Genomic DNA, 14,084 nt, shown 5'->3' with positions numbered 1-14,084 from the left:
TGCTTGCTTCTAATGCTGGGTGTTGAGTGAACGTGGTGTTATCACTGCTGATATTCATCTCATCCCTGAAATGACTGCAAAAGTTCATCTCACATTAAGATATATTTAATAAAATATGACTTAAGAAAAGATATTACTTACTGTAGATTTCCGTCTCAAATTTACAATGCCTAATGTTCTCTATCATTACTTTTGCCAAGTTTTTTTCCTGCCTTCTTATGCAGCTGAGGATATGAAGTTCCAGCAAAACTGCCATCTACCTGTAAAACTAGACATTTATTCTTGGGGAGAGGCTTCATAATGTGCTGTGTGAACTTTTTCACAGAGGCTTTCTGCTTTAATTGATGTAATCGAACCTTGCTATTAGTCTCTCTGGAGGCGACCTATTTCTGACTGTATTACTTTCTGTTATTGGTTTTGTGTAAGAGCCTGTTGGCACCTGCTCTCTGTGACAGGGTTAAAGAGCATAGCAGCACAAGGACTTTTGAGGCAACCTGCTATTTTTCTTTTCAGTAGTAATCCTCCAAGAGAAGAATCCACCAAGAACATCTCCCATGAAAGCCCCACTGAAATGAATAGGAAAAACACTTCTGAAACATGTGCACTTTAATGGGGGTTGGAATGCCATTAGTTTGTACTCTTACCTATGTTTCATTCATCAAAATTGGCTATATCAATAGAATTTGGGGGGGAACAGCAAACTCAAGTAGACGATTTCCAATATTTAGGAAAATGGATATTCTTTACTTATTCATCTGAAGTCCAGGCTTCATTGCATGAGATATAAATCAATCTTTATCCCAAAGCAGCTACTTATGCAGCTGTGCCTGAGCTTATTATTAATTTATCCAGTTCTAGCTTAGCACAGGGAGTGAAGGAGATGATCAAGTGATACATCACATAAACAATTAAAAACCATCCTTGTGGCGTTCGACTATTGAAGTGATGTAGCGCTTGTACAAAATGCAGCCGTCCTTGAATTACTTTTGCCATTAAGCACCAGACAGTATGACAAATCCTAGCCCAAGTCATTCGTTTAGAATGGTATCAAGAAAGCACTGTGCTGTCCTTATTTATCTTTATTATTGTCGAGTAACTTGAGTTGACACAGTATTGATAACAAATACAATGATGGTGCATGGATAACATTAACAAAGCTTACATGCCTCATTGTCTTTCTTTCTGCCCCACACCCACCCTTTAATGTGACAAATCTGGGAATTGTGTAGTTAATATAATTCAGCTTTACTGAATGTTCATTTCATTTCAGGAAAATATCAGCCAATCTTTCTTGTTTTGAACATTCACAAAAATTGGTGTTCAGCCAGCCTAGTTTTTCCTTCACCGTGCAACTCATCTCCCTTTTCCGTGCAAGGTTTAATATCCTCCCAAAATGCATAATTGTTAATCAAATTGATTAATGCATTTCTACAATGTATTCTCCTGAGGCTCATGAAAGTTGTTCATGCTGTTATCAGGGATGATGTCTCCAGCTTCCGTACGTGCACCTATCTGCCATGTAGGAGTCCTATATCCAACATCATGTTTATGTTTCTTATTTTATATCTAGAGGTAATTTCTAATGATGTTGAAACGTTGTTTAAGAGGCATAGTAATTTGAACTGCATACAGATAAATATTGATAAGTCCACCTTTCTTCCATTGCAATTTGATTCATAAATTGTTATGGAGCTCTATGTTAAGGGTGAGTCAGAATAATTATACTCTGCTATTATAACCAGAAATTAGGATGCAGTAGCTTCCAAGACTTATACTCAGAAACCAGCTAAGAAGACTGATCTGAAACTTGGCAGAGTTTGGCCCATGCTGATTTTGAGGTAGAAAGTGTAGGAGGGTATTTATAGGAGTTTAAAGTTTGAAAAGTGACCTCTAGCAGTACATTTCCTTTCTCATAGACTTTGCTGGGGTTACACTTTATGGGCTGATTTCTCTTTACTGCATATTTGGAAAATGATCTGTTGTGCCAGGTCAGGGGAAGGTCTAATATGTGCCAATGATCAGGAATGCTGGGTGCTGAAGTCCAAAATGTCTGGAGATCTAGCTTCTGCCTAGCCCAGGTGTAGCTATTTCATCTTTTTCTCCTTAAAAAAAGGAGTAAGAAACAAATGGAAGAAGCAGTGGCAGTGAGAAATCATGGGAGGGTTACAAATGGAAGACAACGCCATCTGGATCTTGCATAAAATTATGTGAATCAGGCAGGGCAATGGTGCAATAAAAGCTTAGTCTGGATGCAGTCATAATGTCCCAAAATGGGTCATGTCCGCAGTGCAGTAACATTGGTATTAGCTTATATCACTAAAGGGAAATATTAGAAGTGGGATATTAGTTTTATGATATAAGTTTAAGATTTATAACATTATCGCTTATGATTATTTATTCTCCACTTGATTCAGCTAATTACATCTTCATTCTGTTGTCAATTCCAATTCCAGTTGATCTCCAGCCTTTAGAATTTAATTCCGATCTAAATAATTTTCCATGACTGTTTTTCTCCATGTACAATTTCTTTCCCAAGGCATTATTTCCCACAGGTGGATGAGTCTTGTGCAGCCTCAGTGATTTATTGGCTTTAAGTTGCCCTGGCTTACTTATCACTTCTACCTTACTGACCTTGAAGTAATCCAAGATAGCAAGTACAAGGTCCGTAATAGATGGCATCATCCGTTTCCTTTTTAACTGTGCACTTAGTAAATATTTTTACATCCTTGGCTTGCTCCAGCCTTGTTGTTTATAAGTGAGTTTAACTCCATATCAGTTTGACTGTTTCTGATTTATTAAACTTTTTAGCTATATCTGCTTCAGTTATGTCAGTAATTCTCTGTCATCTTTCTGCTAGATCCAAAATGAATTTGCTTCCCATAAATCCTCTCCAGAATCCTCCACTTTGGATTTTATTAATTATGCTTACATTCCACTCTTCCTTGAAAAATGAGCAGCTTATATGTGTCTCCCACTAGTCTCCCTTGCAGGCGGTGATCAGGTCCAAACTGATTTAGCTTCAGTAATACTACAGCAGGAGTAGGCAATCTGGTGCCTTCCAGATGTTTTGGGCAACATCTTCCAAATAATCATCCCTGACCATTGACCATGCTGATAGGAGCTGATGGGAGTTGTGAAGAAGTGCCATATATATAATGTTTAATTTGTGTGGCGTCTGGGAAGCTACGATGTATCTGAGCAGGCCTGAGGCCTGTGTAGCAGTTGCTTAGTGACATTCTGAAGGGAGCAGGGAAGAGGGAGAGATACAATGACTTTGCATATTGTTAGATGTCCTGCTATGGCTGGAAGAGACACAGGTTAAACTAAGAGGCAACCCAAAAGCAAGTCAATCAGCAGGCAATGTCAACAGCACAGTTTTAACAGGCAAGAGGGAGCAATCCAAAGGAGAGGTCTGAAGAGCAGCCAAGGTCAAAACACAGATAAACAGTCAGATACCATACACAGTCCAAGAGTCAAGGAGGAGTCCAAGGTCTGTAGCATGGAGTTCAATCACAAGGCAAGATCAGGAAAACAAAATACAAGGCAGTAAGAGCTGGTAAAAATGTTGCTTCCAGCACTGGCTAGGCAGACACTGAAGACTTTTAACACTAAAGCCTGCTGAGTTCCACCCAGGAGTCAACTGCAGTACATTAGAGCTCTATGATCCGAGACCTACACATGAGGAGTCACTTTCTTCTGAGGAATCCTTCTTTGAAATTGAGCACCCCTTCTCATGGAAGCCCTACTTGCTGTTGCTTAAGGTGACAATGCTCCTGGGAGCCAGGGGGTTGCTCAGCTTCTGCCTCAGAGGGGTGGACAGGGATGGACCAGCAGCCATCTCCCCTGAGTGACCAGACTCCTCCTGGTCTGGCAACAGTGACTGACCTGGGATGCCCTCAGTGTCTATGAGCTCCAGCTCTTCCTCTGAGGAGGATTCCTCCAGTGGGGGCATGACATTAGATGGGCCCTGGATCAGGTAAATTCAATTCTGATTGGCTGGGGATTCTAGGTAGAAAAGAGCAGTTGGTAAATGACAGTTGACAGTTCAGGGTGGAGTCATTCTGTTGGTAGTCAGTGAGGGAGAAGGTCTGCTGATTGGTGGGTGGTGTTATAGAAAAAACTAGGGATGTCATAGAATTTGTCCACGAATCTCGGGGAGGCCGAATGCCAGCTCATTCAGCCCCCCGAAATTGGTGGAGAAACGGTCTGCCATCCCCCTGCCCCCCCGGGACGGGACTTACCTTGGGCGAATGTCCCTGGCGGCGGCGGCTCCAGTGGCAGTTCGGCGGCGGTTCAGCAGCGGTTCGGCGGCGGTTCGGTGGCAGTTCGGAGGTGCCCGGTCTTCCAACCGGCTGCCGCTGCTGCCATTTCCAAGTAAACAAAAAACAAAAAATTAGCAAATGTGATAGGCTACGTAAAGATTTACGTAGCCTATCACGGCTAGATTTTTAAAAAACACCATGATAGGCTACGTAAATGTTTATGTAGCCTATCATGGCTGACTTAAAAAAAAAAAAGGGTCTACGCAAATGGCGGCGTCCATGGGCGCCGCCATTTGCGTACGCACGGGGTTTTTTTTTTTTTTTTAAGTCAGCCGTGATAGGCTACGTAAACATTTACGTAGCCTATCACGGCTGACTGCAGGGACGCAAACGGCGGCGGCTATGGCCGCCGCCATTTGCGTCCCGGCAGGAGACAACATTTCGTGGCTGGAGGGACGGGGCGCCTCCCCCCCAGCCAGAATTTCGGTGGGGAGGGATGGGGCGCCTCCCCCTCAGCCAGAATTTTGGCAGGAAGGGATGGGGCGCCTCCCCCCCGGCCAGAATTTCAGGGGGAGGGACGGAGCGCCTCCCCCCCACCACGAAGCAAGCTTCGGGATCAGGTAAGTGACTTTCGTCCATCCCTAGAAAAAACGGATTTCCTGAGAGTGCTTATTATAGTCTGATTATTTTCCTTAAGTCATGATCTCCTCGATATAGTTACTGTGTGCCCCAGCCCCTACATTTACCTCGGGTATGCTAGCCTTGCCCAGGGGTGTGCCTTTCACCGTGACTCTGGTCAAAGGGTATTTCCTGTGTGTTCCCCATCCCTGAACAAACCAATTAGAAGTAATTCCCACTGTGGTCAATGAGGCTTGCCCTCTGAATCCCACATCAGAACTTACAGAGATCCCCCTTAATTGACATGGCACAGCTTAAAGCCCAATTCCCAATCTCAAGGCTCCGATTCATCTTTGTTTGGTTTATTGCCTTAGGCAACTACCTAGACCCTTTGTTATAGAGATCCTGTGGGTTAAAATGGGGGCTGGTTTCCTGTCTTTGTGTTCTCCCCTGCCCCTTTCCCAACACAAGCATATTTGTTTCTACTTGGAAGTAACTCCCATTGTGCTCAATGAGGCTTGCTCCTGAAATGCAGGTGCATCTGGACTTGCAGGAGAAAGAAGAAAGGGGGGAGGGGGGAGGGGGGAAGCCTCTCTTGGCTGAGCAGCCCCTGCCAGTCAGATGATGTTCACTCCAACTCCCACCCCCACCAGAAAGTATGTTTTGTGAAGCAATTTCTACTGGTGCAGAGAACCTGCTTGTGGAGCCCTGCATAGACTAAAGCGTAGCAAAGCTGATTCCTTTTTAAAAATCCAGTACTCCTCCATTAGGTTCTCCTTCCATTGTCATGGAAACACGGCCCCATCTTAACTGCAAAGGCAGCCAGAAATACAACAGGGAGAGCTTTGGGAATCAGAGGAAGGCTGTACTCAAGAGCTGGACCTGGTTGTGAGTGTATTTGGCTGGGGTGGAGGTTTAGGGAATTTGGTCTGAGGTAAAAAAAGAAAAGTTATTAAGGATGCAATCCTATGCATGTTTAAAATAGAAAAAAAGGCCTACAACTCCCAACATGACCCAACTAGCCATACTTGTAATAGCAATAATGTCTCTTGAATCACTAAGCAGTCTTTTGAAAACCCCAAAGTACATATTAGTATTCCTTTATGTACAAAATATCCCTTAAATAAATTTAACTTGTTTAATAGTTCATTTTATCCCTACTGTTGGTGTCTGTCTCAAAACTACACCTGTTAGAGCATCTCTACACCAGCCTAAAATCCTGCATTTAAAACAGGGCTTTCTGCTTCTATTTTAGATGCAGGGTCACCACAGACTCCCTTTACATGTGCTGCCTTTTCCCCTTCCTTCTCCCCCTTATCTGAGTCTTCCATATGTTTCATTGACCTCGCTCCTCATTGCTGCTTTCCCTCTTTTCATGGAGGGAATTCAAGTGGAACACAACGGGGTAATTTCATAGCTCATTATCTGTGATCTATTTAAAAATGGAATACAGGTCATTTAGTGCAGGAGACACCCCGGAGGTTCACAACACATTTAAAGGGCCCGCAAACTTCCACGAGTGAGCAATCTCAATAGCAGGGTAAAAGCTCCATGTGAAGGAGCCCTTATATCTGGCTACTAGGAGGTTTTAGAGTATTCTAAGTAAACTGGTGGCAGCCAAAAAGGGCCAGCTTAGGAAACCCTTAGTTATAACAGCAGAGAGTTCCTTAGGGCCTGAAATATAAGCATTTGCTTGAAGAAAAAAAAAACCCTATTGGTGGGATTGCCCAGTGAAGGAACAGTTTCCCCATAGGTAGTGGCAGTGCTGGGAGAGATCCCCCACAGAAGTCATAGTCCAAAACACCTAGAGAGTACCAGGTTGCCTACCCCTGTGCTACAGCATTAGGTACTCCCAGTTTTTTGACCGGGGTATCAACTTGATCTTGAGTATTTAATAGTGACATGCCCTCATCATGCAAGAGAGATCTGAATGGGTAAGTACCCTTTCACATGCATTATCAAGGTGGATGTACTTCTGAATGCACATCCCCCCACTGCACTTGAAGATGCACTTTAGCAGAGTGAATGAATAAAACATTGACTAATGTCAATGTGAAAGAGAGGCTCAGAGAGCGAAAAGAAACTGCTGGATCCAGCAATCACACTGCTTCTTATTTTTTCTTCTTTGGGTGCATGACAAACATTATCTTCATGGCAGGCTCCAAATTCAAATTGCCTTTCCCAAGCACCTCTCTCCTTTTAAGCAGTGTTCCTATGACAGAAACCTATCTGTATTAACCTGGAGCCCCATGACTACATTCTAAATGGATGATCCTACCTGAACCAAAACGTTCTCGTTTGACCCATTTTCCAATTCCTCCTAGAACAAATGCACACCCCTGCTTCAGTGTTTGCCCATTAATAAGATCAGCAACTAGAGTGACAACAACCTACCTCCATCCACTCAATACAATGACAGAGGCGGTGTCATTTTACCCCAACCCTTGACAGGAGCTGATTGTCACTGTTGAGGGACAATCCTCCCTTTATTTATTTGCAATTTTTCCAGGAAGCTTGGAGCATGTACTTATATCAGACTCATTGCACACCTTGTAGAAGAGCAAAAGGCATCATTTAAATGAAATCTTTGTGCTTGAATTATGAAATATTATTTTGGAAATGTACCCTAGAAAATCTCTCCTAATAAAGTATAACCATAAAATAAATGTGATTGGGTTTCTTTTGGTTGAAATGTTAACTCATTTTGCTCTTTCATACTAGCACTCTTTTAAAAAATACAGTACTGCTACAGCACATCAATAGCAGAGCTTCCTAGAATTCCCAGCTGTTATGTAAATTTCTCCTGCTACAGCTCCCGTGAACTTCACTGTCTCCTCTGACATTTTGCTCCTGTACTCAGTCCAGATGTCACTCATCAATGGAAACATTTTCTTTCGAAAGCCTGGCAGTGCTCAAGAATGCCAGCACAAATGGAGTGTGGAAGGTGAAATTTTAGGGAGGGGTGTTATGCCATATATATATATATATATATATATATATTCCATCTGTCATAGTTGAACTTTTTTCTGTTGAAGTCTGAGTGGCAAAGAAAAAAAAAATGCAGACAGCCAGAAACAAGGGTATTTGGTAAGCATCAGGAACTGGCAGTTCACATTAATCAAACCTATTGTGTCCTAAACCGATATACTTCATATACGTGCATGCTTGCCAAGTGCTGCACATGTCTTCTGTTGAGCACATGAGCAGCTGGACATGCTGAGCACATGGGAGAGGTGCTCAGAAACATTCAATATTGGATTACTATTAGTGCTCAAACTGTCTAATATTCTGAAACTAGGTTTTATTAATTAGATACCATGCATCTCCCTTTAAATGTCTTTATGATTCTTTATATAGTGTAATTGAACTTAAACAACTACCCATCCACTCAAGGAATAATGCACTATTTTAATCCCTTGCTGCTGATTTTACTTTGAGGTATTTTATGTATGTATGTGTGTATATATATGTATGTATGTATGTATGTATTGTATCTTTATCCTGCTCCTCAGAAAAAGGCTCCCAGAGGGGCTTACAATCATGAACAAAGAAGACAGTCCCTGCCCTCAGGCTTACAATCTAAAAAAGGCATGACACACTTTTATTATTTGTTATTGTGATTTTATGTATCATGTTTTTAATTTAATGTGTCTTACATCACCCAGAGAGAACTATGCTTATTGGGTGATCAGAACATGAATACATTCATTAAGGGTGAGCTAGACGGCCATAAGATTGTTTGATTTCTGGGAACCGACCTCAGAGCCCATGCTCTAAGGCCGGTTCCCAGAAAACTGCCTCTCCCCCCACCCCGCTCTGAATTCCCATAGCTAGACAGTCGAAATCAGCCATATAGCCACAAATGCAGGATGGCCAGAATGTGGAGAAGATTCCCTCTGCTCTGCCCACCCTGTATTGGATAGGCAGTCGCCTCTGGGTTCGGAGGCAGCCATCTATCCCAATAGGATTGCTCCCTAAACGACACATGATAGTGTGTCTTTTGGTAAAGTCCATCAGTAAAAAAAGAATTCTGCCATGTTGAATGGTGATTGGGGGTGGGTTGTTCATAAAATTGAGATGTCTTGCCAATGATTCTGAAATATTTTCAGGTATTGGGCAGATGGGCTAGTTTTACATACCTGGGTGTCAGGAGCACCCTAGCTGCCTCTTGCAGTCCCCACCATTAGCCAACTCAGGACACAGACGATGAGGATTCTTTCTGAGACATTATTCTTTTATTCCTTTATGACTCTTTCAGATACTAATTACTAGCTTCAAAGCAAGGAACAGCACTGGGGAAAGGTAGCAGAGTAGCCTAAGGTCCAGGCAAGGCAGCTGGTCCCCGTTTGAAGGAGAACCATGGGAAGACCCTAGGGATGGGGGAGAATTTCTCCCCGAAACTTCGGGGGCCGAGTGCCAACGCATTCGGTCCTCCGAAGGTTGTTCGGGGAGAAATTCTCCGCCCCCCTGCCCCCCCCGGGATGGGACTTACCTTTCACGAATGTCCCTCCCGGTGGCGGGTCCCGGCAGCGGTTCGGCAGGTCTTCGTCAGGGGCGGGGGCGGCAGCCGATCTTTCGACCAGCTGCCGCCGCCGCCATTACAAGCAAAGTAAAAAAAAAAAAACCACGCCCCTATGATAGGCTACGTAATGATTAACGTAGCCTATCACGGCTAGATTTGCAAAGTCAGCCATGATAGGCTACGTTAATCATCACATAGCCTATCATGGGTGACTTAAAAAAAAAAAAAAAGTGCGTACGGCTAATGGCGGCCCCCATAGGGAGCCACCATTTGCGTTCCTTATTTGGTCCCTGTAGTCTACGTAAAGATTTATGTAGACTACAGCGAAAATAAGGACAACGCAAATAGCGTTGCCCTTATTTTCACCGTAGTCTACGTAAATCTTTACGTAGACTACAGGGACCAAATAAGGAACGTGAATGGCGGCTCCCTATGGGGGCCGCCATTAGCCGTACGCGCTTTTTTTTTTCAAGGTCACCCGTGATAGGCTACATGACGATTAACGTAGCCTATTACGGCTGACTTTGCAGATCTAGCCGTGATAGGCTACATAAATCGTTACGTAGCCTATCACAGGGGATTTTTTTTTTTACTTTTCTTTTGAAGTTCGCGGCCGGGGAGACGGGGCGCTTCTCCCCGGCCTGAATTTCAGCCGGGCGAGGCGGGAAGCCTCCCCCCCGGCCTGAACTTTGGGGGGAGCAGCGAAGCGCCTCCCCCCCACCGCAAAGCAAGCTGCGAGACCAGGTAAGTGACTTTCGTGCATCCCTAGAAGACCCTGAACTTATGGGCTAGAGAGAGATCCTCCCTCTTTCCCTTGAGTCCTTGGGACACAACCGTTGTTTGAGTGCCAAAGGAGCGGTATGCCTCCTTTCTGCGCCCTCCATCTGTCGTCGCTCCCTGCATCTGTGCCGAGCATCCAGCAAGCCCCCCCCCCCAGCACTCTCTCATGGCCAGGGTCACTATCTATCTCAGGAATGCTGGCAGGAGGAATCTCTGCCAGCTGCTGTGCTTGTGAGAGATGAGAAAGCTCCTCTCCCATGGATTGCTGTTCCTCCTCAGAATCAGAACTACTCTGGGGCTCTATTGGCTCAGTTTCCACCCTGACACTGGGAAATTTCAGGTGGATTGGTGAAATATTGAGGAAGAAAGAGCAGTTTAAAGAGTAAGAGCAAAAAATTTGGGATGTCAGAGAATTCCGCTACGGATCTCGGTGAGGCCGAATGCCAGTGCATTCGGCCCCCCGAAATCTGTGGCGGAATGGCCTGCCCCCCTGCCCCCCCACGGATCCCCCTGGGATGAGACTTACCTGGGGCTGATGTTCCTGGTGGCAGCTGCAGTGGCTGCAGCTGCGGTGGCTGCTGCGGCAGGAGCAGCGGTGGCTGCTGCTGCTGGAGCGGCTGGTCTTCCGACTGGCTGCCACCGCCGCCATTTGCCGTCTTGTCGGGTTTTTTTGTTTGTTTTTTACAGAGACATGATTGGCTACATGAAGACTTACATAGCCTATCACATCCCGGTTAAAAAAAAATAAAAGCGTACGCAAATGGCGGCGGCTATGGCCGCCGCCATTTGCGTTCCTTATTTTTCGCTGTCTTAGTCTACGTAAATATTTACGTAGACTATGACGGCGAAAATAAAGGGGAACGCAAATAGCATAGTGGGCACTATTTGCATCCCTTTTTGATTCGCTGTTTTAGCCCACGTAAATATTTACGTAGGCTAAAATGGCGAATCAAAAAGGGACGCAAATAGCACCCACTACGCTATTTGCGTTCCCCTTTATTTTCGCCATCGTAGTCTACATAAATATTTACATAGACTAAGACAGCGAAAAATAAGGAACGCAAATGGTGGCGGCCGTAGCCGCCACCATTTGCGTACGCGTTTTTTGTTTTTTGTTTACCCAGAGCCCTCTGTGGCCGGAAATCCGACTGAGAATGGCCCTGGCCTGGCCCTGGCCGGCTGTTCCGCGGAGCCGCGGCAGAGCACAGCCAGCCGTTGAGGATTCCGGGGGGGAGGACCGGATCGCCTCCCCCCCATCGAGGGTTCTGGGGGGAGGGACGGAACACCTCCCCCCCAACATGAACGTAATCTGCAGAAAGGTAAGTGACTTTCAGACATCCCTGCAAAAATGCTCCTTCTGTCAAAAGTGACTTTGAGAATTTATATTAGTGATCTTTATTTGCCCAGCGTTTGTGGGGGGAAAGGTGTTTTTTTTTTTTTTAATCTAAAACATCAATGATTTTCTATTCCTCAGGTATTGGGGTTGAATACTATTGGAATACTTTAAAAAAAATCCTTAAAAAACACACACACAAGCTTTTTAAGAAGTAATGAGAGTCAATGGGATTCACCATAAGACCGCATAGATACAGAAGCCTCCCTAGTGACTATCAGCTGTCTATTTAGAATGTGGGGGTGGGGGGAGAGGGAGAAACCTGTAGCCTTTGTAGGCCTTGTTTTCATTGTGGTGGCCATTTCGTTTTCACCATCATAAGAAGAGCCGTGCTGGATCAGACCAAGGGTCCGTCTAGTCCAGCATTCTGTTCACACAGTGGTCAACCAGCTGTCGACCAGGGACCCACACACAGGGCATGAGCACAAGAGCACCCTCCCACCCATGTTCCCCAGCAACTGTTGTGCATAGGCTCACTGCTTCTGGTACAGGAGGTAGCACATAGCCATCAAGACTAGCACTCATTAATAGCCTTTTCCTCCAGGAATTTGTCTAACCCCCTTTTTGTTGTTGTTCAGTCATTAAGTTGTGTCTGACTCTTCGTGACCCCATGGACCATAGCACGCCAGGCCTTCCTGTCCTCCGCTCTCTCCCAGAGTGTGCTCAAGTTCATATTCATTGCATCTGTGATGCTATCTAGCCATCTCATCCTCTGCCGTACCCTTCTCCTTTTGCCTTCGATCTTTGCCAGCATCAGTCTTTTCCAGGGAGTTTTCTCTTCACATTAGGTGGCCAAAATGTTTAAGCTTCAGCTTCTGTCCTTCCAATGAGCAGTCTGGGTTGATTTCCTTTAGGATTGACTGATTTGACCTCCTTGCAGTCCAGGGGACTCGTAAGAGTCTTCTCCAGCATCACAATTCGAAAGCATCAATTCTTTGGTGCTCAGCCATCCTTATAGTCCAGCTCCCAGAGCCATACATTACTACTGGGAAAACCATAGTTTGATGATATGAACCGCTGTTGGCAAGGTGATGTCTCTGCTTCTTACTATGCTGTCTAGGTGTGCCATAGCTTTCCTCCAAAGGAGCAAGTGTCTTTTAATTTCATGGCTACAGTTATGGTCTGCAGTGATCTTGGAGCCCAAGAAAATAAAAACTGTCACTGCTTCCATTTCTTCCCCTTCTATATGCCAGGAAGTGATGGGGCAAGATGCTATGATCTTAGGGATGGCGGAGAATTCTGCCACGGATTCCAGTGAGGGTGGATTCTGTAGAATCTTCCCCCCTAGAAACTGTGGTAAAACGGTCTCCTGCCCCCCGGCCCCCACGGAATCCCCCAGGACGGCACTTACCTGGGGTGGATGTGGCGGCGGTGGCTCTGGCAGCGTGGTGGCAGATTTGGCGGCAGTGGGTGCAGCAGCAGCAGATTCAGCGGCGGGTGCAGCAGCGATGGGCGGCGGCAGCAAGTGCGGCAGCAGCGGGTGCGGAGGTGTGGTGGTGGTGGCGAGTGCGGTGGCGGTGGGTGCGGTGGCGGGTGCGGTGGCAACAGCGGTGACTGCGGTGGCGGCAGGTGCAGCGGCAGCAGCGGGTACGGTGGCGGCAGGTGCTGCTGGTCTCCTGGCCGGCTGCAGCCGGGCACAGCGTACGCAAATGGCTGCGGCTACGGCAGCTGCCATTTGTGTTCGCTATTTTTCGCCGTTCTAGCCTACATAAATATTTACGTAGGCTAGAACAGTGAAAAATAGCCAACGCAAATGGCGGCCGCTGTAGCTGCCGCCATTTGCGTAAGCGTTTTTTTTTTTACTTTGCCGTGATAGGCTACGTAAATATTTATGTAGCCTATCATGGTTAAGTATGGGGATGCAAACGGTGGTGGCTACGGCTGCCGCCATTTGCGTCCCTGCTGCCCAGCGACTGGATGTCTGGCTGCAGGCGGAGCTGGCTGACGGCTCCGCAGAATCCCCACAGAGTGGAGCCGGCTGGGCAGGACTCCCTTTTCCGGAGGGAAGGAGTGCCTCGCCCCCCATCGAGTATTCTGGGGGGAGGGATGGAGCGCTTCCCCCCCCACTGCAAAGCAGATTCGCGAAATGGTAAGTGACTTTCATACATCCATACAGGATCTTAGTTTATTTAGGGATAGACGAAAGTCCCTAACCTGGCCCCACAGCTTGCTTCATGGTGGGCGGGAGGCGCTCCATCTCTCCCCCCGAAATTCTGGGCAGGGTGGGAGGCGCCCCATCCCTCCCCACCGAAATTCTGGCCCGGGGGGAGGTGCCCTATCCCTCCGGCCAAAATTTTGGCCGGGGGAGAAGTGCCCCGTCCCTCCGGCCGTGGATCTCGTCTCCTGCCGGGACGCAAATGGCGGCGGCCGTAGGCGCCGACATTTGTGTCCCTGCAGTCAGCCGTGATAGGCTACGTAAATGTTTACGTAGCCTATCACGGCTGACTTTGTAAAAAAAAAAGCACGTACGCAAATGGCGGCAAATATTTGCTATTTGCGTTGCCCTTAT

The 14,084-nt window shown here is 46.1% G+C and overlaps 1 long non-coding RNA gene across 1 annotated transcript in view; it reads right to left on the bottom strand.

Annotated features, from left to right (window-relative positions):
• Positions 1-590: 590 nt before the first annotated feature.
• LOC146350393 (uncharacterized) overlaps positions 591-14,084 on the bottom strand; it is a 55,772-nt gene continuing 42,278 nt past the window's right edge. Inside the window, exons 2-3 of the long non-coding RNA XR_014788849.1 lie at positions 4,242-4,361; positions 591-4,005 (exon numbers count right to left, since the gene is read on the bottom strand). This is a non-coding gene — a long non-coding RNA (uncharacterized LOC146350393). The remainder of the gene's footprint in view (positions 4,006-4,241; positions 4,362-14,084) is intronic.

The sequence above is a fragment of the Heloderma suspectum genome, chromosome 3, assembly GCF_057233095.1.
Source record: "Heloderma suspectum isolate Gila_16-S chromosome 3, 16-S_ref, whole genome shotgun sequence".
Lineage (NCBI taxonomy): Eukaryota > Metazoa > Chordata > Lepidosauria > Squamata > Helodermatidae > Heloderma > Heloderma suspectum.
This window is presented reverse-complemented; position numbering and strand designations above follow the sequence as displayed.